This window comes from Ranitomeya imitator, chromosome 1, assembly GCF_032444005.1.
Source record: "Ranitomeya imitator isolate aRanImi1 chromosome 1, aRanImi1.pri, whole genome shotgun sequence".
In the NCBI taxonomy this organism is placed as follows: Eukaryota; Metazoa; Chordata; class Amphibia; order Anura; family Dendrobatidae; genus Ranitomeya; species Ranitomeya imitator.
In genome coordinates, this window is record NC_091282.1 from 930,705,226 (window position 1) to 930,732,987 (window position 27,762).

Sequence of the window (27,762 nt, forward strand, 5' to 3'; positions counted from 1 at the left end):
AGTTTCCAAAATGGGGTCACTTGTGGGGGTGCTCCAATGTTTAGGCACACAGAGGCTCTCCAAACGCGACATGGTGTACACTAAAGATTGGAGCTAATTTTTCATTCAAAAAGTCAAATGGTGCTCCTTCCCTTCTGAGCTCTGCCGTGCGCCCAAACAGTGGTTTACCCCCACATATGAGGTATCAGTGTACTCAGGAGAAATTGCTCAACACATTTTAGGATCCACTTTATCCTGTTGCCCATGTGAAAATGAAAAAAATTGAGGCTAAAAGAAAATTTTTGTGAAAAAAAAGTACTTTTTCATTTTTACGGATCAATTTGTGAAGCACCTGGGGGTACAAAATGCTCACTATGCATCTAAATAAGTTCCTTGGGGGGTCTAGTTTCCAAAATGGGGTCACTTGTGGGGGTGCTCCAATGTTTAGGCACACAGAGGCTCTCCAAACGCGACATGGTGTACACTAAAGATTGGAGCTAATTTTTCATTCAAAAAGTCAAATGGTGCTCCTTCCCTTCTGAGCTCTGCCGTGCGCCCAAACAGTGGTTTACCCCCACATATGAGGTATCAGTGTACTCAGGAGAAATTGCTCAACACATTTTAGGATCCACTTTATCCTGTTGCCCATGTGAAAATGAAAAGAATTGAGGCTAAAAGAAAATTGTTGTGAAAAAAAAGTACTTTTTCATTTTTACGGATCAATTTGTGAAGCACCTGGGGGTACAAAATGCTCACTATGCATCTAGATAAGTTCCTTGGGGGGTCTAGTTTCCAAAATGGGGTCACTTGTGGGGGTGCTCCAATGTTTAGGCACACAGAGGCTCTCCAAACGCGACATGGTGTCCACTAAAGATTGGAGCTAATTTTTCATTCAAAAAGTCAAATGGTGCTTCTTCCCTTCTGAGCTCTGCCGTGCGCCCAAACAGTGGTTTACCCCCACATATGAGGTATCAGTGTACTCAGGAGAAATTGCTCAACACATTTTAGGATCCACTTTCTCCTGTTGCCCATGTGAAAATGAAAAAAATTGAGGCTAAAAGAAAATTTTTGTGAAAAAAAAGTACTTTTTCATTTTTACGGATCAATTTGTGAAGCACCTGGGGGTACAAAATGCTCACTATGCATCTAGATAAGTTCCTTGGGGTGTCTAGTTTCCAAAATGGGGTCACTTGTGGGGGTGCTCCAATGTTTAGGCACACAGAGGCTCTCCAGACGCGACATGGTGTCCACTAAAGATTGGAGCTAATTTTGTCATTCAAAAAGTCAAATAGCTCTCCTTCCCTTCCGAGCCCTGCCATGCGCCCAAACAGTGGTTCCCCCCCATATATGGGGTATCAGCGTACTCAGGACAAATTGGACAACAAGTTTTGTGGTCCAGTTTCTCCTTTTACCCTTGGGAAAATAAAAAAAATGTTGCTAAAAGATCATTTTTGTGACTAAAAAGTGAAATGTTCATTTTTTCCTTCTATGTTGCTTCTGCTGCTGTGAAACACCTGAAGGGTTAATAAACTTCGTGAATGTGGTTTTGAGCACCTTGAGGGGTGCAGTTTTTAGAATGGTGTCACTTTTGGGTATATTCAGCCATATAGACCCCTCAAACTGGCTTCAAATGTGAGGTGGTCCTTAAAAAAAATGGTTTTGTAAATTTTATTGTAAAAATGAGAAATCGCTGATCAACTTTTAACCCTTATAACTTCCTAGAAAAAAATTTTTTTTTTTCCAAAATTGTGCTGATGTAAAGTAGACATGTGGGAAATGTTATTTATTAACTATTTTGTGTCACATATCTCTCTGGTTTATCAGAATAAAAATTCAAAATTTGAAAATTGCGAAATTTTCAAAATTTTCGCCAAATTTCCAATCTTTTCACACATAAACGCAAAAATTATCGACCTAAATTTACCACTAACATGAAGCCCAATATGTCACGAGAAAACAATCTCAGAATCGCTAGGATCCGTTGAAGCGTTCCCGAGTTATTCCCTCATAAAGGGACACTGGTCAGAATTGCAAAAAATGGCAAGGTCTTTAAGGTCAAAATAGGCTGGGTCTTGAAGGGGTTAATAGTATCTCCAAGAAACTGAGTAACTGTTCTCCACAACTCCTGGATATGTGAACACTCCAATAAACAATTACAGATCTCTCCATGCTGGGTCTGACATTTAGAATAGGATAAATATGTGAGGGATTCATCTTGGTCTATCTCCCTGGCATGACATAAGCTCTATGAAAGACCATGGATTTGTAATTATCATATGGGAGTATTGTATTAATTGTAATCATAGTGTCAAATACAGTATATCTTGTGCGGATAGTGAGTGATTGAAAAAACCATTTGCCTAGATCTGGACCTGGGGATATATCAGACCATTTGATTTCTGTTTTACTTACTTTATAAATAGAACTTAATGAGAATGACGTTGTTTGTACTTCTACTGAGATTTTGTCTTAGAGCATTTTCGACTCTTCAGTAATTGGGGCCATAACAACTTGTGTACGATTTTTAATGTGGAGGTACACAAATTCATATCCCGCTAAAGGAGGGAATTTAACAACCGCATCACTAAATGAAAGGGTGGTCTAGCTACTGGATAACTTACAAGACACATTTCCTTATCCATCCCATGCCTGATCATCTGGAATTCTAGGTCTACCCTCTAAAAAGTCTGTGATTCCTATGAATGGCTCAGGATAGTTTCATGGAGATTCAGTTTACAAACTTTTCTAGAAGCCCTCCAAGCTATTATGGTGTCCCAGATTAGGATTTTTCCTTTGGCTGCCCCAATAATGCAAATTGCCAATATTTAACAATGTCTGAAGATTAATGGGATTGCAAAACCCAGCGTCAACCTGGATATTAGAAGTAAAAGACCTGTTGCCGGTCCAGTACATATGATACTAGCAAGTGAGGTATCGCGCTAATACATAAACAATCAACTAGACATGGCTGTAATTGCCTAAAAGCTACAACCTACGGTATGCCCATATACAGCTAGAAATGACCATAAGAGAGTAACGGCGGTAGTGAGTGCCGTAGCACTACCCACTTACTTTCAACCTGAGCTGCGGACAGTTTGGCCGTAGGTATGGAGGCCTGCGGATGTTGTTGGAGGGGGTTTCGGGTTTCCCAGGGCGGCTGAAGGTAACTGGAAAACGCGCAGAGCCAGAGCGCCCCGGCCGGTGGCATTCCTGGATGCACGGCTGAAAAAAATGGCCGACGGTGCTCTACAGCGCGTGACGTCACGAGGCTACGGAGCCTTGTTAGGGAAAAAAAGCAAACCAACGCGTTTCGAGAGACTCCGTCCCTCTTCGTCAGGGTTACCGCCACTTCCCTGCCAACTGCCTTATATAGCCGTCCAAGGTGTTTGCCCTGTTAACCCCCTTTAGTCTGTGACTTAGAGAGTCTGTAACCACATGTTAATTAGCCTGATGCGCTGATATTTACCGAATCATATGTAACATATAAAGCGTGCATCCCAAGCTTATTATGGCCCAGAATAATGATTTGGGTACTGATTAGCATGCAGTCTGACTGATTATATGCTGTCAATATCCCCCAGTATATTTATGCTATATTGCTACCATAAAACAGTGAAATATGTATGGACGCACCCTAAAACCGTATGAGAATACTGCAAAAATGTATCAATGCTGTTACACAGTAGAATTGTTACTATGCTGTTGTGAAATATTAAAATACAACTACTTTATTAATATTAATAATTAAAATTAGTATTTGAGTACAGAGTGCATTGTTAAAAAATGTAATAGTTGCTAAAACAATTTCTTTAAAATATTACCCATACAAGAGTATATAAATAAGGGACAAAAAACAGAAAAAAGGGGGAGAACATAGTTACATATATAGTTACATAGTTAGTAAGGCCGAAAAAAGACATTTGTCCATCCAGTTCAGCCTATATTCCATCATAATAAATCCCCAGATTTACGTCCTTCTACAGAACCTAATAATTGTATGATACAATATTGTTCTGCTCCAGGAAGACATCCAGTCCTCTCTTGAACCCCTCGACTGAGTTCGCCATCACCACCTCCTCAGGCAAGGAATTCCAGATTCTCACTGCCCTAACAGTAAAGAATCCTCTTCTATGTTGGTGGAAAAACCTTCTCTCCTCCAGACGCAACAAATAATATTATTTAATTAGGAAAAAATGTTTAAAATTAATAAATACTGTATAAAATTTAAATGAGCTCATGTATTAGTACTAAATGTGAATGCGCTCATTAGTCAGCCGACCATATTGACTGCTACTAAAAATATGATTAGTTGCATTTTCAAGAAACACTATTCGTTCCAGTTATATATTAAAAAATTAAAAAGCGTGTAACTCCAGTTCATGATTAAGGCCCTCTGGGGCTAGACTGTTCAGGGTGAAAATCCATTGGGACTCCACCCTGGACATTTTCTTGAGGTAATCACCCCCTCTTAGGTCTTGGGAAACAATTTGTATACCACAAAAATGGACGCCCCTCAAGGACTGATGATATTTGTCCTTGAAATGATGTGATAGGGGGTGCCCTAAAAATCCTTTTTGTATGTTTCTAAAGTGCTCCTTAATCCGTTCTATTATACGCCGTTTGGTACGGCCTACATATAACTTATTACAAGGACACTGGATAAGATAAATAACCCCTTTAGAAGAACACGATATACTTTCTTTGATGTAAAACTCCTGTGTACCATCTGAGTTGAAAAATGTAATCTGGCGAATTTTCTTAAAAGAAGTGTGTAAGCATCCAAAACAACCTTTACACAGTAAAAAGCCCACCTTGGAGGGGTTAGATATCTGAGAGTTCTTTATGTTATTTAATGAAGTGGGGGCTATGAGGTTGCCTATTGTTTGAGCTTTTCTATATACAAACCTTGGATGGGCAGGAAGAAGCTCGCCTACCACTTTATCTTTCTGGAAGATGGGCCAATGTTTATGGATGATGCGAGCAAATTTATTATATCCCGCATGGAATTGTGTCACAAATGGCAAAGTGTAGACCTGTTTGGACAGGTTGTTAGTTGTAGGGTGCTTCATGGCTGTTTGTTTAAAAAGAGTATTCCTATCCGTTTTGGCTAGATCATTCTGCGTTTTATCCAGCAAAGGCCTAGGATACCCTTTCTCCAAGAATTTTTCAGTAAGGAAATTGGCTTCCCTGTTATAGTACTCAATTGTTGAGCAATTGCGCCTAATCCTGGTGAATTGTCCTTTTGGTATGTTGGTAAGCCAAACCGGAAGATGGCAGCTGGTAAGATGTATAAAACTATTAGAATCAACCACCTTCCAGTGGCATTTGGTGCGCAATTGATTAGCATCAACGTATATAGTGAGATCCAAAAAGTTGACCTCAACGGGGCTTGTATGAGATGTAAATTCCAGGCCATAAGAATTGTTATTAAGTCCTGAGAGGAATGTACTCAACTCATCTTGGGAACCGTCCCATACAAACAAAATGTCGTCAATAAAACGACGCCACATGACCAGACCAGGGTGTAAATTGCCCCCATTGTATATGTGGGAGTCCTCCCATTTGGCAACATACATGTTTGCATAACTTGGGGCAAAACGCGTGCCCATGGTGGTACCCCATGTTTGGAGGAAGTATTGGCCTTCATAAATGAAATAATTGTGCTGTAAAATAAATTTAATACAGTCCACAATAAAGCTAGTCTGATCATCCGTATATATGCCAAGGGTAGTGATAAAGTATTCGGCCGCTTGGCATCCTTTATCCTGATCGATAACCGTGTATAATGACCTAATATCCAGTGTGCCTAATATAAAGCCCTTTTCCCACTTGATGGTATCCAGGACTTGTAAGGTGTGGCCCGTATCCTTTAAATACGATGGTATCAATGTCATGCATTTTTGTAAATGTGTATCTACATAACGGGACAAGTTAGACGTTAGGCTGTTGATGCCTGATATTATAGGTTTACCCGGAGGACGAGTTATACTCTTATGCAACTTAGGGATGTGATAGAATAGAGCCCTGCTCGGATTCCTACCCAATACATATGATAATCTCATAATGGCTACAATATTATAGGGGTAAGGTTTCTCCTTGAGGAAAGTGACATACCAGCTCTGGCTTGTCAGGGTAAGGAGGCTTATTCGCCATGCAATGCTCCTCTGGGAAATGTAATATGCAAATTGCCTCTTCAGAGAAAAAGAGGACTTGAACTCTATAGCCCCACCTGTTGGAAGCAGCGATCCTACAAGTCACAATCAACCCTTTAACGAGTCGAGCAATAGGACTTAGGATAAAAGCCAAATCAGTATCTCAATTCGCAGACACGGTGTTTCAGGCTGTTGGCCCTCGTCAGTGCGAAGCATAAAAACTAATTTGGCTAGATGAGAGGCTCTGGACAACAGCCAACTGCCCAAAACACCGTGTCTGCAAATTGAGATACTGTTTGGCTTTTATCCTAAGTCATATTGCACAACTCGTTAAAGGGTTGATTGTGACTTGTAGGATCGCCACATCTAAGAGGTGGGGCTATAGAGTTCAAGTCCTCTTTTTCTCTGAAGAGGCAATTTGCATACAATATTATATACTGTTTTATAAGGCAACTTAATATCAAGTAAAGATGTTTTACGATACGATACAATACACTTTATTGATCCCGTGGGAAATTATAGTATCACAGCAGCACAACTTAAATCATAAAAGAATTACATAGTTGACATGACAGTGGAGTTGACAGAAGAACATTATACATTATACATTAGAATAGGCATACGTTCTTAACTTTCTTTTTTTGCTTTTTTGTTAACCCCTGCAATAGGAGATATGCAAATTGCCTCTTCTGAGAAAAAGAGGACTTAAACTCTATAGCGCCACCTATTGGAAGTAGCGATCCTACAAGTCACAATCAACTCTTTAACAAGTCGTGCAATATGACTTAGGATTAAAGCCAAATCAGTATCTCAATTCGCAGACACGGTGTTTCGGGCTGTTGGCCCTCGTCAGTGCGAAGCATGAGAACTGATTTGGCTAGGTGACAGGCTCTGGACTGGGGTCTAAGGGGTATCATTTCTCCTTGTGGAGAGTGACATACCATCTCTGGCTTGTCAAGGTAAGGAGGCTTATTCGCCATGCAACGTTCCTCTCCAGAGGAGCGTTGCATGGCGAATAAGCCTCCTTACCTTGACAAGCCAGAGATGGTATGCAATAGGAGAGACATTCATTTTTACTTATCTTAGGTTTGTAAGGACTTATATATTACAAGAAATGTAGTATTTTTAAATGGCTCAATTTCAAGTACAATAACAATATATAACTTATTGTATAACGTTTATGTATTTTCCGGTGGAATATAGAAAATAACTGTTGTTATTGATTTTTGGCTGCCATACTTTATGGTGTCTGCTGTCTGGCAAATATCACATAATCACTTTATTCTTTTGGTTATAATGACTACGGGGTTTCCAATTTTTAATGTTTTTTTTTATTTTTGCACAATGAAGAAAACTTAAGGAAAATATATTTGTTTTTGTTTCCAAGAGGCATTGTAATTTCCACCTACTTAGCTTAATGATGATTCTTGTTTATTAGAAGCAGTGAGGCGCAACCGTAATAAATGCCTCTATTGTTTTTAATGGAGACTGTGTCATGGCTCATTCTTAGCTAAGGCAGAGCTGAAGGGCACTTGAAACCACAGTATGACACCATTTCTCCTTTAACCCCTTCACGATATGACATATATATACGTCATATGTAGTGTCCCTGACTTTGACGCTGAGCCCTCATTTTTCCTCCCACATGACGACTGAAATTATTCAGCTGTCATGTGCCTTTAACAGAGTGGTGCGCCGTTCTTAACTGTTAACCTATTAAATACCTCTGTCAGTCTCTGTGATCAATGAGATGTGATCGCAGGACATCAATGGGTTGTCATGGCAGCCAAGGGTCTGCTAAAGACCTCCGTGTCTGTCATTAAGATAATCCTGTGAATGTCATCTCATGGCCAGAATTCATAAGAGATCGTGATTATCTCTATTCATAGCAGTGCTAAAGCCCTTCTACGTGTAGCACAGGCGATCGGATAATCGCAGCTTCATGTCTCCTAATTGAACTATTAAATAAGGTAAGAAGTGGGAAAACATTTTTAAAAAGAAAAAGAAAAAAATCTAAAGACACAAAAGTTCGGATCACCCCTTTTGTACCCCATTGAAAATAAAACAATTGTTTACAAAATACACATATTTTGGTATCGCTGCATTCATAAAAGCCCTCACCCAGCCCCAGATCACGGAAATACGAAAACTTTACGGGTCTTGGAAAAATTCAACAAAAGCAAAAACTTTTTTTTTTTCAAACAAATTTCTGAATTCGTTTTCAAAATATATTTAAAATTGAGAGTCCTCAGTGGTTGATACCTTTTAATGGCTAACTGAAATTAATTTGTTTTCACCACTTAAAAAATAAACTACACATGTTTGGTATCTGTCTAGTCTAGTTGTGCTGACCTGGAGAATCCTTTTGCCAGGTCAATTTTACCATATAGTGAAAAAAAAAAAACTTGTGGAATAGCAGTTTTTTTTGCAATTCTTTCCTGTTTTCCAGTACTCTATATGGTAAAATCAATGGTGCCATGCAAAAGTCCAACTCGTCTCGCAGAAACCAAGCCATCATATGGCTTTTAGGATGGAAATATAAAAAAAGTTATGGCTCTTGGAAGAAGGGGAGGAAAAAATGAAAACGAAAAAACAGAAAATGAAGGAGAAGGGGATAAGGGAGTCTAGGTATTGTGAAAAAATTAGTGTGTTGAATGAAGAGTTGCATAATAAAAACTGTTGAGGTACAGCAATTTAAATATAATTCTCTTTTTTGTTTTAACATAGGACTTTCAGAAATAGAGAGTGAACTTAGACCAGCCAGTAAGAATAAACAGAAGGGAAGCACTAAATTCTGTGTGGCAGGTAAGTGATTTAATTATTTTTATACATCGAATCCTACCTGAAACGTTTTCTTCCTTTTAGTTTAGGACAAACTATGGCAACTACACTAAACTTTTCTGCAAAACATTTGCAATGTGCGTTCTGGCAATTGTGATGTTTTCACGCTAAAATAACGATTTTAGAGGCAATCTGTCTGCTTGACCAATAATGTGGCCTTAATAGGAGTAGGTGCAGAATAGAGGACTGTGACTTGGTTTTAGTTGATTTTTATATTTTGCTTCAGCGTAGATTTAATTATAATGGCGTCCGACATTTTTCTGAACCATAAAGGGCCATCAAAAGGTCAAAAAAGAAAAAAATAATTTAATTATTTTTATACTCACCTTATTGCGCACCTCTCCAGCTCCTCCGCTTTTCACCACTGCCTATCCGGTCCTTGCCACATCTTGTGATCACCGCAGCTCGTTTTGAGAGCCAGAAGTCCCAGACCTAGCGTGAGAGGCCCAGGACAGTTATGCATAAGGTCACGGCACAAACTGTGACTGCATGATTTTCAATGCGCTTGCGTAGAATGCTCCTGGGAATTTCAGCCCAGGCAATGCTGATCAGAAGATATGGTGGGTACTAGACAGGTGACAGTGAGCTGCAGAGGGGCTGGAGAGGTGAGCGGTGAGGTGAGTATAAGAGGATTTTTTTTTTAACAAATTATATTGATTTTGCTCTGGGGGTCTTAATAAGGAGCATTGACTTTGCAAAGAATAAGTTCTTTGCAAATTGAATTTCCCAGGAAAATCCATGTGAACAATTGAATTTGAATTTTGCTTGATCCTTTCATCTACAATCAAAATTCTTGTATAATATGTGCAACTTGAATTGGAAATATTCGGAATTAGATTTCTAAAATACATCACACCTTGACATGTAAGCTAATTGCATAAATTCGCACTGAATTCGTGTGAGCAATTTCTTCAATGTTTCACACAAAAAACACATGCCATATACTGCATCATGATAAAATAGTAAAAAAGCTACATAAAAAATTGTATAAAACAAACACATATAAAGGTGAGAAAACTCACAGAGAAAAATTAGAAAATCAGGGTCAAATTATATGCAACACAATACATATGATACAGAAATCTTAAAGTACTACATTGGCCACAAATAACGGTCTAAAAAGGTGGCCAAATGCATAATTCATAGAACATAGGACCAACAAAGTGCTAAACAGTAGTGATGAGCGAATATACTCGTTACTCAAGATTTCTCGAGCATGCTCGGGGGTACTCCGAGTATTTTTTAGTGCTCGGAGATTGTTTTTCTTGCCGTAGCTGAATGATTTACATCTGTTAGCCAGCGTAAGTACATGTGGGGATTCCCTAGCAACCAGGCAACCCACACATGCACTTATGCTGGTTAACAGATGTAAATCATTCAGCAGCGGCAAGAAAAACTAAATCTCCGAGCACTAAAAAATACTGGGAGGACCCCCAAGCGTGCTCGAGAAATCTCGAGTAACGAGTATATTCGCTCATCACTACTAAACAGCAAAGCGGCAAGTGCAAATATAAATAACTATAATATACCAGCCCATCATGCTCTCTGCATCACGTCTTATGTTTTGCTTGTGCTTGTTACTGGTGTGTAATCATATATTCCATGGTTTATACATTTGATTTAGGCAACAATAGGTAACCAATGTGGTATTTAACTTTTCTATATCATGTCTTATATAACTATTTGTGGAGCTATATTTAATAAAATTACTATTTTATTATGGAGTTGTGCATGGTGTGTGTTTTTGAGATAGGTCAGGTATTGTACCACAATTGTCCCAGTGTTCTCTCTTATATATTTTCTATCAGTAAATCTTTGCTGGGACATTAGTATTACTTCCTGGATAGCTTTCTCATGAGACAGGTACATCACCTGTTATGGCTATGGGTATTGCCTTGAGGGTTGAGAAAAGAACTTTGATGCCCTAAGAAGATTAGTCATATGATGTCCCCCCTGCATGCTCATGAACTTCACATTGCAGACTTTTGTAGGCAATATACTGGGGAATCAAAGCTTCCCCCGACATCCCAGGATTGGAAAGAGATAACACACTGAGCAAAGCAACGAGGTTAACATGTGTTTAACACTCACACACACATATATATATATATATATATATATATATATATATAACTAGATTGTGGCCCGATTCTAACGCATCGGGTTTTCTAGAATATGCATGTCCCCGTAGTATATGGACAATGATGATTCCAGAATTCGCGGCACACTGTGCCCGTCGCTGATTGGTCGAGGCAACCTTTATGACATCATTATCGCCATGGCAACCATTATGACATCTACGTCGATACTGTGCCCGTCGCTGAATCAGAAACGTGAGATGTCTACGTCCTTTATGACATCATCGTCGCTGTGCCAGTTGCTGATTGGTCGAGGCCTGGCGGCCTGAATTGCCATTTAATTTCTCTCTCCTCTGATGTGATCGCACATCAGAGGAGAGAGAAATAGGGTTCCTGATCCTTCCTCCGTTACCTCCCGGTGTCCTTGGATCCTCCTGATTTCCCCCACGGCCGCCAGTGTCTTCTTCCAGTAAGAAAATGGTGGGCGCATGCGCAGTGCACCCACCGAGATCTGCTGGCCGGCACCCGGAAGCAATAGATTTTTCCTATTGGGTCATTTTGATCACTCTCATAGGGTATATCACAGTGATCAAAATAAAAATATAGTAAATCGCACCCCCCATTATTAACCCCTTAGTTAGGGAAAAATAATAAAATAAAAAAATGTATTTTTTTCCATTTTCCCATTAGGGTAGAGTTGGGGCTAAAGTTAGGGTTGGGGCTAAAGTTTGGATTAGGGTTGGGGCTAAAGTTTGGGTTAGGGTTGGGGCTAAAGTTTGGGTTTAGGGTTTGGATTATGGTTACAGTTGGGGTTAGGGTTGGGGGTAGGGTTGGTATTAGGATTAGGGTTATGTTTAAGGTTGGGATTAGCGTTAGGGGTGGGTTGGAGTTAGTCTTCTGGTTAGGGTTGGGATTAGGGTTAGGAATGTGTTGGGGTTAGGGTTGGAGTAAGAATTGGGGGTTTCCACTTTTTAGGCAGATCAGGGGCTCTCCAAACGCGACATGGCATCCAATCTCAATTCCAGACAATTCTGCGTTGAAAAAAATCAAACGGTGCTCCTTCCCTTCTGAGCTCCGCCGTGCGCCCAAACAGTGATTTACGCCCACATATGGGGTATCTGCATACTCAGGACAAATTGGACATCAACTTTTGCAGTCCAATTTCTCCTGATACCCTTGTGAAAATAAAAAATTGGGGGCTAAAATCTAATTTTTGTGAAAAAAATGATTTTTTTTATTTTCATTTCTTCGGGGATCTAGTTTCCAAAATGGGGTCACTTGTGGGGGGTTCTACTGTTTAGGCACATCAGGGGCTCTGCAAACGCAACATGACACCCGCATACCATTCCATCAAAGTCTGCATTCCAAAACGGCACTCCTTCCCTTCCGAGCTCTGCCATGGGCCCAAACAGTGGTTCCCCCCACACATGGGGTATCAGGATACTCAGGACAAATTTCACAACAACTTTTGAGATCCAATTTCTTCGGATATCCTTGGGAAAATAAAAAAATGGGGGTGAAAGATCATTTTTGTGGAAATTTTTTTTTTTTACATTTTCACGGCTCTGCGTTATAAACTTTAGTAAAACACTTGGGTGATCAAAGTTCTCAAAACTGGTCATTGAGTACAAAATTGGCTAAAGGGTTAAAGTAATTTTGTGTCAGTAACCATTGGTCACCTGTGTATCTGGCAGGTACACACTTTTTTGTCATTAGCACCGTGTTTTTATCCCTTTTTATTTGTCTCAATATACTTCATGTTTTATTATCTGTATACTATTTGGTGGTACTTTCATTTATTTGACCATATAGTTATGTTTTGTCATCTGGTATTAATCCCAGGAATGGGGTAGTAAACATCGGTAGTTTGGGATTGGGTCGTAAACATGATGGTTTCTAGACCAATGAAAACTTGTTTCATGTCACATGATATTACATGTAACTCTAATTCCAACCATGGGCACAATATTTCTTTAAGAATTTTTTTTAATTCACCATATTAGTTTATTATTTAAGCCCTTCTTCTGCTATTAGTCCAGTCCAAACATCGGCATACTGTATTTCGGACATTTGCATTAACCACCTACTAAAGATGAGTGAATTCATTCACAAGACACTGATCAAGCGAACACGTCACTAGTCTGTGGCCACCGGATGGGAGCCCTGTGAACCGCCTCCTTCCTCATCTGATTTGTAGGCTCGGCGAGATGTCATTGTCGTGGCGTGATGCACGGGTGACACAGTGCAAGGTCTACTAATCAGAAACATTGCCAAGGACTCCAGCCAGTAGAAAGCGGTGCACATTGCTCCCATCTGGTGGCCACACAAAACTGATGAGCCCGCTGGAGCAGAGTTCTGTAAATAATTTGACTCATCTATACCACCTACAATTTATTGTAAAAATGGGACAACAACAACACAGCAATCAAACTGCACAGGCAGCCCTCGTCATTTGAGTTATCTGAGTCTCTAGCAGAATCAAATCTGACAGCAGTCCGAAAAATAATGTGAAAGAAAGACCGGAGAAAAACCCATGGAGTACAAGTCCCATATTGAAAAGGTAAAAATACACGTTTTTATTCAACAATGTTTAAAAACACAAATTCATAACAAATACAATATGTACAGTAAGGGAAACTTTGGATAGCACTGAAAAGTCAGAGCAATGGCAGCCCCCATAAACCACTTATACAATTTCAACCTAAAGTGCCATTAGTGCATGTTTAACCCCTTCCCGACCCATGACGCCACGTAGGCGTCATGAAAGTCGGTGCCAATCCGACCCATGACGCCTATGTGGCGTCATGGAAAGATCGCGTCCCTGCAGATCCGGTGAAAGGGTTAACTCCCATTTCACCCGATCTGCAGGGACAGGGGGAGTGGTAGTTTAGCCCAGGGGGGGTGGCTTCACCCCCTCGTGGCTACGATCGCTCTGATTGGCTGTTGAAAGTGAAACTGCCAATCAGAGCGATTTGTAATATTTCACCTATTATAACTGGTGAAATATTACAATCCAGCCATGGCCGATGCTGGAATATCATCGGCCATGGCTGGAAATACTAATGTGCCCCCACCCCACCCCTCCGATCGCCCCCCCAGCCCCCCGATCTGGCCGGTACACTGCTCCGGCTCCCCTCCGTCCAGTGCTCCGCTCCCCCCCGTGCTCTTGTCCGCTCCCCCCATGCTCCAATCACCCCCCCCCGTGCTCCAATCACCCCCCCCTGCACTCCGATCCACCCCCCCGTGCTCCGTTCCAGCCCCCCTGTGCTCCGTTCCAGCCCCCCGTGCTCCGTTCCACGCCCCCCGTGCTCCGTTCCACGCCTGCCGCGCTCCGATTCCCCCCCGTGCTCTGATCCCCCCCCCCGTGGTCCCCCCCCACCCCATCATACTTACCGATCCTGCCGGGGTCCCCTCCTTCTTCTCCCTGGGCGCCGCCATCTTCCAAAATGGCGGGCGCATACGCAGTGCGCCCGCCGAATCTGCCGGCCGGCAGATTCGTTCCAAAGTGCATTTTGATCACTGAGATAGATTATATCTCAGTGATCAAAATAAAAAAAATAATAAATGACCCCCCCCTTTGTCACCCCCATAGGTAGGGACAATAAAAAAATAAAAAAATTGTTTTCCACTAATGTTAGAATAGGGTTAGGGGTAGGGTTAGGGTTAGGGGTAGGGTTAGGGGTAGGGTTAGGGGTAGGGCTAGGGGTAGGGTTAGGGGTAGGGTTAGGGCTAGGGTTAGGGGTAGGGTTAGGGCTAGGGTTAGGGTTTCGGTATGTGCACACGTATTCTGGTCCTCTGCGGATTTTTCCGCTGCGGATTTGATAAATCCGCAGTGCTAAACCGCTGCCGCTGCGGATTTATGGCAGATTTACCGCGTTTTTTTTCTGCGCATTTCACTGCGGTTTTACAATTGCGATTTTCTATTGGAGCAGTTGTAAAACCGCTGCGGAATCCGCACAAAGAAGTGACATGCTGCGGAATGTAAACCACTGCGTTTCCGTGCAGTTTTTCCGCAGCATGTGTACAGCGATTTTTGTTTCCCGTAGGTTTACATTGAACTGTAAACTCATGGGAAACTGCTGCGGATCTGCAGCGTTTTCCGCAGTGTGCACATACCTTTAGAATTAGGCTATGTGCACACGGTGCAGATTTGGCTGCGGATTGGCCACTGCGGATTCGCAGCAGTGTTCCATCAGGTTTACAGTACCATGTAAACATATGAAAAACCAAATCCGCTGTGCCCATGGTGCGGAAAATACCGCGCGGAAACGCTGCGTTGTATTTTCCGCAGCATGTCAATTCTTTGTGCAGATTCCGCAGCATTTTACACCTGTTCCTCAATAGGAATCCGCAGGTGAAATCCGCACAAAAAATGCTGGAAATCCGCGGTAAATCCGCAGGTAAAACGCAGTGTCTTTTACCCGCGGATTTTTCAAAAATGGTGCGGAAATATCTCACACGAATCCGCAACGTGGGCACTTAGCCTTAGGGTTAGGGTTGGAATTAGGGTTGTGGTTAGGGTTGTGATTAGGGTTATGGCTACAGTTGGGATTAGGGTTAGGGGTGTGGGGGGGTTAGTGTTGGAGGTAGAATTGAGGGGTTACCACTGTTTAGGCACATCAGGGGTCTCCAAACGCAACATGGCACCACCATTGATTCCAGCCAATCTCGTATTCAAAAAGTCAAATGGTGCTCCCTCACTTCCGAGCCCTGACGTGTGCCCAAACAGTGGTTTACCCCCACATATGGGGTACCAGCATACTCAGGATAAACTGTGCAACAATTACTGGGGTCCAATTTCTCCTGTTACCCTTGTGAATCTAAAAAAATGCTTGCTAAAACATCATTTTTGAGGAAAGAAAAATGATTTTTTATTTTCACGGCTCTGCGTTGTAAACGTCTGTGAAGCACTTGGGGGTTCAAAGTGCTCACCACACATCTAGATAAGTTCCTTTCGGGGTCTAGTTTCCAAAATGGGGTCACTTGTGGGGGGTTTCTACTGTTTAGGCACATCAGGGGCTCTGCAAACGCAACGTGACGCCCGCAGAGCATTCCATCAAAGTCTGCATTTCAAAACGTCACTACTTCAATTCCGAGCCCCAGCATGTGCCCAAACAGTAGTTTACCCCCACATATGAGGTATCACCTGTTGTGAATTCTGTGGCTGAATTCACTCCTGTGGTCACAAGTGGTACTGCAGCTTCTGAGCTTCCTCCCTCAGGTGTTCTGGTGAGCTCGTTAACTGCTTCATTACTTAACTCCGCCTGATGCTGCTATCCTTGCTCCTTGTCAATGTTTCAGTGTTGGATCTGAGCTTCTCCTGATTGTTCCTGTGACCTGCTGCTCTGTATAGCTAAGTGCTTTTTGTTTTTTTTGTTGCTTTTTTTCTGTCCAGCTTGTCTTTTGTTTTGCTGGAAGCTCTGAGACGCAAAGGGTGTACCGCCGTGCCGTTAGTTCGGCACGGTGGGTTTTTTTTGCCCCCTTTGCGTGGTTTTGCTTTAGGGTTTTTTGTAGACTGCAAAGTTTGCTTTACTGTCCTCGCTCTGTCCTAGAATATCGGGCCCCACTTTGCTGAATCTATTTCATCCCTACGTTTTGTCATTTCATCTTACTCACAGTCATTATATGTGGGGGGCTGCCTTTTCCTTTGGGGAATTTCTCTGGGGCAAGTCAGGCCTATTTTTCTATCTTCAGGCTAGCTAGTTTCTTAGGCTGTGCCGAGTTGCCTAGGTAGTTGTTAGGTGCAATCCACAGCCGCTTTTAGTTGTGTTTAGGATAGGATCAGGTGTGCAGTCTACAGAGTTTCCACGTCTCAGAGCTCGTTCTTGTATTTTTGGGTATTTGTCAGATCACTGTGTGCGCTCTGATCGCTAAGCACACTGTGTTTCTGGATTGCCTTCATAACACCTGTCATTAGCAAACATAACAGTACAAGGAGCCCAAACTAATGATTCTCAATAGAGGGAAAGAAAACGTTCTGACATCATTTTTTTTTTTTTTTCTGCTCTGTGTTCACTTTTTTTTTTTTCCCTAGACATTTGGGTGATTCTGGACACAGGTGTGGACATGGATATTCAGGGTCTGTGCTCTTCAATGGATAATCTCGTTATAAATGTACAAAAAATTCAAGATACTATTGATCAGAAATCTATGTTAGAACCAAGAATTCCTATTCCTGATTTGTTTTTTGGAGATAGAACTAAGTTTCTAAGTTTCAAAAATAATTGTAAGCTATTTCTGGCCTTGAAACCTCATTCTTCTGGTAATCCTATTCAACAGGTTTTGATTATTATTTCTTTTTTGCGCGGCGACCCTCAAGACTGGGCATTTTCTCTTGCGCCAGGAGACCCTGCATTGAGTAGTGTCGATGCGTTTTTCCTGGCGCTCGGATTGCTGTACGATGAGCCTAATTCAGTGGATCAGGCTGAGAAAAATTTGCTGGCTTTGTGCCAGGGTCAGGATGATATAGAAGTATATTGTCAGAAATTTAGGAAATGGTCAGTACTCACTCAGTGGAATGAATCTGTGCTGGCAGCTTTGTTCAGAAAGGGTCTCTCTGAGGCTCTTAAGGATGTCATGGTGGGATTTCCTATGCCTGCTGGTTTGAATGAGTCTTTGTCTTTGGCCATTCAGATCGGTCGACGCTTGCGCGAGCGTAAATCTGTGCACCATTTGGCGGTACTGCCTGAGGTTAAACCTGAGCCTATGCAGTGCGATAGGACTATGACTAGAGTTGAACGGCAGGAATACAGACGTCTGAATGGTCTGTGTTTCTACTGTGGTGATTCCACTCATGCTATTTCTGATTGTCCTAAGCGCACTAAGCGGTCCGCTGGGTCTGCCGTCATTGGTACTGTACAGTCCAAATTCCTTCTGTCCATTACCTTGATATGCTCTTTGTCGTCGTTTTCTGTCATGGCGTTTGTGGATTCGGGCGCTGCCCTGAATCTGATGGATTTGGATTATGCTAAACGTTGTGGGTTTTTCTTGGAGCCTTTGCGGTGTCCTATTCCATTGAGAGGAATTGATGCTACACCTTTGGCCAAGAATAAACCTCAATACTGGGCCCAGCTGACCATGTGCATGGCTCCTGCACATCAGGAAGTTATTCGCTTTCTGGTGTTGCATAATCTGCATGATGTGGTCGTGTTGGGGTTGCCATGGCTACAAACCCATAATCCAGTATTGGATTGGAATTCCATGTCGGTATCCAGCTGGGGTTGTCAGGGGGTACATGGTGATGTTCCATTTTTGTCGATTTCGTCATCCACCCCTTCTGAGGTCCCAGAGTTCTTGTCTGATTATCAGGATGTATTTGAAGAGCCCAAGTCCGATGCTCTACCTCCGCATAGGGATTGTGATTGTGCTATCAATTTGATTCCTGGTAGTAAATTCCCTAAAGGTCGATTATTTAATTTATCCGTGCCCGAACACACCGCTATGCGCAGTTATGTGAAGGAATCCCTGGAGAAGGGACATATTCGCCCATCGTCATCACCACTGGGAGCAGGGTTCTTCTTTGTAGCCAAGAAGGATGGTTCGCTGAGACCGTGTATTGATTACCGCCTTCTTAATAAGATCACTGTTAAATTTCAGTATCCCTTGCCATTGTTATCTGACTTGTTTGCTCGGATTAAGGGGGCTAGTTGGTTCACTAAGATAGATCTTCGTGGTGCGTATAATCTGGTGAGAATCAGGCAAGGAGATGAATGGAAAACTGCATTCAATACGCCCGAGGGTCATTTTGAGTATCTAGTGATGCCGTTCGGACTTGCCAATGCTCCATCTGTGTTTCAGTCTTTTATGCATGACATCTTCCGTGAGTATCTGGATAAATTCCTGATTGTTTACTTGGATGACATTTTGATCTTCTCAGATGATTGGGAGTCTCATGTGAAGCAGGTCAGAATGGTTTTTCAGGTCCTGCGTGCTAACTCTTTGTTTGTGAAGGGATCAAAGTGTCTCTTCGGTGTGCAGAAAGTTTCATTTTTGGGGTTCATCTTTACCCCTTCTACTATCGAGATGGATCCAGTTAAGGTCCAAGCCATCCAGGATTGGATTCAGCCGACATCTCTGAAAAGTCTGCAAAAGTTCCTGGGCTTTGCTAATTTTTATCGTCGCTTCATCTGTAATTTTTCTAGCATTGCCAAACCATTGACCGATTTGACCAAGAAGGGTGCTGATTTGGTTAATTGGTCTTCTGCTGCTGTGGAAGCTTTTCAGGAGTTGAAGCGTCGTTTTTGTTCTGCCCCTGTGTTGTGTCAGCCAGATGTTTCTCTTCCGTTCCAGGTCGAGGTTGATGCTTCTGAGATTGGAGCAGGGGCGGTTTTGTCACAGAGAGGTTCTGATTGCTCAGTGATGAAACCATGTGCTTTCTTTTCCAGGAAGTTTTCGCCCGCTGAGCGTAATTATGATGTGGGCAATCGAGAGTTGCTGGCCATGAAGTGGGCATTCGAGGAGTGGCGTCATTGGCTTGAAGGAGCTAAGCATCGCGTGGTGGTATTGACTGATCATAAGAACTTGACTTATCTCGAGTCTGCCAAGCGCTTGAATCCTAGACAGGCCAGTTGGTCGTTATTTTTTGCCCGCTTCGACTTTGTGATTTCGTACCTTCCGGGCTCTAAAAATGTGAAGGCGGATGCTCTGTCTAGGAGTTTTGTGCCCGACTCTCCGGGTTTATCTGAGCCAGCGGGTATCCTCAAGGAAGGAGTCATTGTGTCTGCCATCTCCCCTGATTTGCGGCGGGTGCTGCAAAAATTTCAGGCGAATAAACCTGATCGTTGTCCAGCAGAGAAACTGTTCGTCCCTGATAGGTGGACTAATAAACTTATCTCTGAACTTCATTGTTCGGTGTTGGCTGGTCATCCTGGAATCTTTGGTACCAGAGAGTTAGTGGCTAGATCCTTCTGGTGGCCATCTCTGTCACGGGATGTACGTACTTTTGTGCAGTCCTGTGGGATTTGTGCTAGGGCTAAGCCCTGCTGTTCTCGTGCCAGTGGGTTGCTTTTGCCCTTGCCGGTCCCAAAGAGGCCTTGGACACATATTTCGATGGATTTCATTTCTGACCTTCCCGTTTCTCAAAAGATGTCAGTCATTTGGGTGGTCTGTGATCGCTTTTCTAAAATGGTCCATCTGGTGCCCTTGGCTAAATTGCCTTCCTCCTCTGATTTGGTACCTTTGTTCTTTCAGCATGTGGTTCGGTTGCATGGCATTCCTGAGAATATTGTTTCTGACAGAGGTTCCCAGTTTGTTTCAAGGTTTTGGCGAGCCTTTTGTGGTAGGATGGGCATTGACCTATCCTTTTCCTCGGCTTTCCATCCTCAGACTAATGGCCAGACCGAACGAACCAATCAGACCTTGGAAACATATCTGAGATGTTTTGTTTCTGCAGACCAGGATGATTGGGTGTCCTTTTTGCCGTTGGCTGAGTTCGCCCTTAATAATCGGGCCAGCTCGGCTACCTTGGTTTCTCCATTTTTTTGCAATTCTGGGTTCCATCCTCGTTTCTCTTCAGGACAGGTTGAGTCTTCGGACTGTCCTGGTGTGGATTCTGTGGTGGATAGGTTGCAGCAGATCTGGACTCAGGTAGTGGACAATTTGATCTTGTCCCAGGAGAAAGCTCAACTTTTCGCTAATCGCAGACGCCGTGTGGGTCCCCGACTTCGTGTTGGGGATCTGGTTTGGTTATCTTCTCGTCATATTCCTATGAAGGTTTCCTCTCCTAAATTTAAACCTCGTTTTATTGGTCCGTATAGGATTTCTGAGGTTCTCAATCCTGTGTCTTTTCGTTTGACCCTCCCAGACTCCTTTTCCATACATAATGTATTCCATAGGTCGTTGTTGCGGAGATACGTGGCACCTATGGTTCCATCTGTTGAGCCTCCTGCCCCGGTTTTGGTGGAGGGGGAATTGGAGTATATTGTGGAGAAGATTTTGGATTCTCGTGTTTCTAGACGGAAACTCCAGTATCTGGTTAAATGGAAGGGTTATGCTCAGGAAGATAATTCCTGGGTTTTTGCCTCTGATGTTCATGCTTCCGATCTTGTTCGTGCCTTTCATGCGGCTCATCCTGGTCGGCCTGGGGGCTCTGGTGAGGGTTCGGTGACCCCTCCTCAAGGGGGGGGTACTGTTGTGAATTCTGTGGCTGAATTCACTCCTGTGGTCACAAGTGGTACTGCAGCTTCTGAGCTTCCTCCCTCAGGTGTTCTGGTGAGCTCGTTAACTGCTTCATTACTTAACTCCGCCTGATGCTGCTATCCTTGCTCCTTGTCAATGTTTCAGTGTTGGATCTGAGCTTCTCCTGATTGTTCCTGTGACCTGCTGCTCTGTATAGCTAAGTGCTTTTTGTTTTTTTTTGTTGCTTTTTTTCTGTCCAGCTTGTCTTTTGTTTTGCTGGAAGCTCTGAGACGCAAAGGGTGTACCGCCGTGCCGTTAGTTCGGCACGGTGGGTTTTTTTTGCCCCCCTTGCGTGGTTTTGCTTTAGGGTTTTTTGTAGACTGCAAAGTTCGCTTTACTGTCCTCGCTCTGTCCTAGAATATCGGGCCCCACTTTGCTGAATCTATTTCATCCCTACGTTTTGTCTTTTCATCTTACTCACAGTCATTATATGTGGGGGGCTGCCTTTTCCTTTGGGGAATTTCTCTGGGGCAAGTCAGGCCTATTTTTCTATCTTCAGGCTAGCTAGTTTCTTAGGCTGTGCCGAGTTGCCTAGCTTTTAGTTGTGTTTAGGATAGGATCAGGTGTGCAGTCTACAGAGTTTCCACGTCTCAGAGCTCGTTCTTGTATTTTTGGGTATTTGTCAGATCACTGTGTGCGCTCTGATCGCTAAGCACACTGTGTTTCTGGATTGCCTTCATAACACCTGTCATTAGCAAACATAACAATCACCGTACTCAGGAGAAACTGGACAACAAACATTGGGGTCAAATTTCTCCTGTTACCCTTGGGAAAATTAAAAAATTCTGGGCTAAATAATTATTTTTGAGGAACGAAAACGTATTTATTATTTTCACGGCTCTGCATTATAAACTTCTATGAAGCACTTGGGGGTTCAAAGTGCTCACCACACATCTAGATAAGTTCCTTTCGGGGTCTAGTTTCCAAAATGGGGTCACTTGTGGGGGGTTTCTACTGTTAAGCCACATCAGGGGCTCTGCAAACGCAACGTGACGCCCACAGAGCATTCCATCAAAGTCTGCATTTCAAAACGTCACTACTTCACTTCCGAGCCTCGGCATGTGCCCAAACAGTGGTTTACCCCCACATATGGGGTATCAGCGTACTCAGGAGAAACTGCACAACAACTTTTGTGGTCCAATTTCTCCTGTAACCCTTGGGAAAATAAAAAATTCTGGGCTAAATAATTATTTTTGAGGAAAGAAAACGTATTTATTATTTTCACGGCTCTGCATTATAAACTTCTATGAAGCACTTGGGGGTTCAAAGTGCTCACCACACATCTAGATAAGTTCCTTTGGGGGTCAAGTTTCCAAAATGGGGTCACTTGTGGGGGGTTTCTACTGTTAAGCCACATCAGGGGCTCTGCAAACGCAACGTGACGCCCACAGAGCATTCCATCAAAGTCTGCATTTCAAAACGTCACTACTTCACTTCCGAGCCCCGGCATGTGCCCAAACAGTGATTTACCCCCACATATGGGGTATCAGCGTACTCAGGAGAAACTGGACAACAACTTTTGGGGTCAAATTTCTCCTGTTACCCTTGGTAAAATAAAAAATTGCAGGCTAAAAGATCATTTTTGAGAAAATATTTTATTTTTTTTATTTTCATGGCTCTGCGTTATAAACTTCTGTGAAGCACTTGGGGGTTCAAAGTCCTCACCACACATCTAGATTAGTTCCTTTGGGGGTCTAGTTTCCAAAATGGGGTCATTTCTGGGGGATCTCCAATGTTTAGGCACACAGGGGCTCTCCAAACGTGACATGGTGTCCGCTAATGATTGGAGCTAATTTTCCATTTAAAAAGCCAAATGGCGTGCCATCCCTTCCAAGCCCTGCCGTGCGCCCAAACAGTGGTTTACCCCCACATATGGGGTATCAGCGTACTCAGGACAAACTGGACAACAATATTTGGGGTCCAATTTCTCCTATTATCCTTGGCAAAATAGGAAATTCCAGGCTAAAAAATCATTTTTGAGGAAAGAAAAATTATTTTTTATTTTCATGGCTCTGCGTTATAAACTTCTGTGAAGCACCTGGGGGTTTAAAGTGCTCAATATGCATCTAGATAAGTTCCTTGGGGGGTCTAGTTTCCAAAATGGGTTCACTTGTGGGGGAGCTCCAATGTTTAGGCACACAGGGGCTCTCCAAACGCGACATGGTGTCCGCTAACAATTGGAGCTTATTTTCCATTCAAAAAATCAAATGGCGTGCCATCCCTTCCAAGCCCTGCCGTGCGCCCAAACAGTGGTTTACCCCCACATATGAGGTATCGGCGTACTCGGGAGAAATTGCCCAACAAATTTTATGATCCATTTTATCCTACTGCTCATGTGAAAATGAAAAAATTGAGGCGAAAATAATTTTTTTGTGAAAAAAAGTACTTTTTCATTTTTACAGATCAATTTGTGAAGCACCTGAGGGTTTAAAGTGCTCACTAGGCATCTAAATAAGTTCCTTGGGGGGTCTAGTTTCCAAAATGGGGTCACTTGTGGGGGAGCGCCAATGTTTAGGCACACAGGAGCTATCCAAACGCGACATGGTGTCCGCTAACGATGGAAATAATTTTTCATTCAAAAAGTCAAATGGCGCTCCTTCCCTTCCGAGCCTTACCATGTGCCCAAACAGTGGTTTACCCCCACATGTGAGGTATTGGTGTACTCAGGAGAAATTGCCCAACACATTTTAGGATCCATTTTATCCTGTTGCCCATGTGAAAATGAAAAAATTTAGGCTAAAATTAATTTTTTCACAAACGTGACATGGTGTCCGCTAAAGAGTGGAGCCAATTTTTGATTCAAAAAGTCAAATGGCGCTCCTTCCCTTCCAAGCCCTGCCGTGCACCCAAACAGTGGTTTACCCCCACATATGAGGTATCAGCGTACTCAGGACAAATTGGACAACAACTTTCGTGGTTCAGTTTCTCCTTTTACCATTGGGAAAATAAAAAAATTGTTGCTAAAAGATAATTTTTGTGACTAAAAAGTTAAATGTTCATTTTTTCCTTCCATGTTGCTTCTGCTGCTGTGAAGCACCTGAAGGGTTAATAAACTTCTTGAATGTGGTTTTGAGTACCTTGAGGGGTGCAGTTTTTAGAATGGTGTCACTTTTGGGCATTTTCAGCCATATAGACCTCTCAAACTGACTTCAAATGTGAGGTGGTCCCTAAAAAAAATGGTTTTGTAAATTTCGTTGTAAAAATGAGAAATCGCTGGTCAAATTTTAACCCTTATAACTTCCTAACAAAAAAAAATTTTGTTTCCAAAATTGTGCTGATGTAAAGTAAACATGTGGGAAATGTTATTTATTAACTATTTTGTGTCACATATCTCTCTGGTTTAACAGAATAAAAATTCAAAATGTGAAAATTGCGAAATTTTCAAAATTTTCGCCAAATTTCCGTTTTTATCACAAATAAACGCAGAATTTATTGACCTAAATTTACCACTAACATGAAGCCCAATATGTCACGAAAAAACAATCTCAGAACCGCTAGGATCCGTTGAAGCGTTCCTGAGTTATTACCTCATAAAGGGACACTGGTCAGAATTGCAAAAAACGGCAAGGTCTTTAAGGTCAAAATAGGCTGGGTCATGAAGGGGTTAAAGGCAATGATACCGCAGCAGCCGGATATCTACGAATAAAGTCCTACCACTCCCCAGTGGTAGGACTTGTACTCCATGTGTTTTTCTCCGGTCTTTCTAAATGTCTAATTGGAGTGTCCTAGATATATATGATGGATCTCTAGTACGGGTATTTTCCCAAACATTATACTACTAGTATGTGTGTGAGATCCGGGATACTGCTTTCCATTGTGGGATGTCTTTATCGAAAAATAATGTGGTAGCACACTGACGTAATGCTGATATAGGGTACATGGTATACCAGTAAGAGCTTTCCTCTTGAGATATAATGGATGTGCTCGTCAGTCAGTGACTTTGAATCTGTAACTATCACTAAACAGTGCTTTCAAGAAAAAAGCAAGACATAAATCTGAAAAGGAGCTCTTCTGAGGAGGGAAAGAAAAAAACAACAAAATACTTACACTAAATAGATATCTGGAATATGTACAACCTTGTTACAGATCAATCAGACTGATGCTACCAGGTTCGGACATATCGTAAGAGTATGTGCACACGTTGAGTATTTGCTTGCAGAAATTTCTGCACGGTCTCTGCATCTCTTGGCAGCAAAAACGCTGTGGATAATACATTTTTTGCATGGGTTTTTTTTTTCCTGTGCATTCAATGGGGTAAAAATGCACAAAGAACTGACATGCTGCAGATTTAAACACAATGCAAATCCTAAAGGGAAAAGTACTGATCATGTGCACAACACGTCAGGATTCTCATGGGCTTTGCTGGCATAAGGATTCCATAGCGTTTTTGGGCCAATTCTGCTTGAAAAAACACAGCAAAAAATCATCAAAAATGCACTATCTGCAAACAGTCTAAGACAGCTGAAAAAACAAACCAAAAAAAATGAACGCCAGCCGAAGAGCACAGTTAGTCCATATGGGGATATGTGGAGTTGAAGGATTGAAGCTCTACTTACTTCCTAGAGGGGAGAAAGATTCCTATCCCCTCTTCTTCCAGGTCAGCCTCTCCTCCTTGTAAATAGACCAATGCAGTGCAAAACTTTTACAACTAAATAACAAATAAACAGAACCAAATCTACCGGTTTCAGGTTTCCCCTTCATCAGTATCTTTATTGAGTTGTAAAAGTTTTTAAATCCATTAAATTAATACTGCGAGTCTCTTGCTGGATTGGCAAGCACTCTGGTATATGGCTCAACTTGCAGTGCATTGGTCTGTCTATGTGCAAGGAGGAGAGACTGACCTGGTAGAAGAGGGGATATGAATCTTTCTCCCCCCTACAAAGTAAGAGGAGCTTCAATCCTTCAACTCTCCATCTCCCCTTGTGGACTCACTGTGCTCCTTGGCTGGTACTCCTTTTTTTTTGTTTGTTTGTTCTTTCAGCTGTCTAAACAGTGCCTTCATCAGTCTAATGGGATAGTTCTCATTAGTCAGTGCTTCTTTTCTTTTTGCATGGCATACCCACCTCTTTTGAATGACACCATTGATTTTGTCATGTGATGCACTTTTTATTTAGCATGTTCACTATATCATAAAACTGACTAGGCAATATGATTCTCCAGGTCAGCACCGGAACGCAGATACCAAACGTATGTATTTATTATTTCTTATTTAAGTTGGGAAACAAAAATTTGGAAATTTGTAGTAAAAAAATAATTTTGCTATTGTCACCATTTGCCTAGATTTGTAACATTTTCATTTTTCTGGATGTAGGGCAGTGTGAGGGCTTATATTTTGTGGACCGAGGTGACATTTTTACGAATACCATTTTGGGGTACATACAATGTTTTGATCGCCTCTTATTACAATGTTACGGTGGCCAAGAAAGACGTAATTCTTGTTGCGCTGTTTAGCAATCGGATTAATTTACTTTATATTTTGATATATCTGACTTTTACGAATGCAACAATACCAAATATGTGTATTTTTTTTTTCAATGTTTTATTGTTGATGGGGCAACTTTTGTTTTTTAAATTTTTTTCAAAACTTTTTTTTTTCTTCACTTTTTACTGTATTTAAAGGGAACCTGTCAGGTCCCCCGTTCCCCCAGAACCACCAGCAGTTGTTTCTACATGTGTAAATACCCTGCCTAACAGTCCCTTTATTAATTCACACACATAAATAGATCTTTAGAAAAAGATTGCCAGCGCTATACATGCCTGTCATTCGCACACAGCTTCTTTTCCTCACTGCATTGATCCTCAGAGGTCAGATGTACGCGTCACTGCTTCAGAGAGGTACATTGCGCATGATCAGAAGACTTTTAAATTTGCAATCATGCGCAGTGCACCTCTCTGAAACCGGGATGCATACACCCAGCTTCAGATGATCAATGCAGTGAGGAAAAGAAGCCACACACATGCCCAAGGTATGTATAGCGCTGATGATGACACTTGTAAGCCATGTTATCGCATGTATGTTATCACATGCTACGTGGGTCGACCAGTCTGGGGACCCAAATGCCCCATTGACTTGTCAAAGGCCTCATTTACATTTCATAGACAGATTTTAGAAATACTTTTTCAAAAGATCTGTTTGTGTGTAATGTAAAAAAGGGTCTGTTAGGCAGGGAATTTACATATACAGCCACAACTGCTGATGGTTCTGGGGGCACAGGGCACCTCACAGGCTCCCTTTAATAGTCCTCTTAGGGGATTTAAAGCTGCAATCTTCTGATCGCTCGTACTTAATATGACAGGGCATCACCACTGCTGTGCATAGAGAAAACCACATCAATACATTTACATGGCTAGTCTGTTTTTGGCACTTAGTCTGAAAGCAGCATAATATAGAGACAGAGACCTTGAGTCTAGCAATGTGTCACTCACGGGGCCACTTACTGTACTTTTTGTTAAAATGACTGATTTGTCAGCAATAGATTATCACTATAATTACGTGTTACGGACTAATATACACATCTAGGTTTTAGAGGAGCAAA

General features: G+C 42.1%; 1 protein-coding gene across 15 annotated transcripts in view; it reads left to right on the forward strand.

Annotated features, from left to right (window-relative positions):
• The window catches only part of BMPR1B (bone morphogenetic protein receptor type 1B), an 899,743-nt gene that overhangs the window by 394,508 nt on the left and 477,473 nt on the right, over nucleotides 1-27,762 (forward strand). For 13 of the 15 annotated variants that reach the window (XM_069743592.1, XM_069743591.1, XM_069743595.1 and 10 more), the window contains one exon: nucleotides 8,859-8,936. The gene's annotated coding sequence lies outside the window, so the exon portion shown is untranslated. Of the gene's footprint in view, nucleotides 1-8,858; nucleotides 8,937-26,386; nucleotides 26,414-27,762 lie in introns of all 15 variants that reach the window. The other 2 variants (XM_069743590.1, XM_069743598.1) reach the window with 1 other exon arrangement.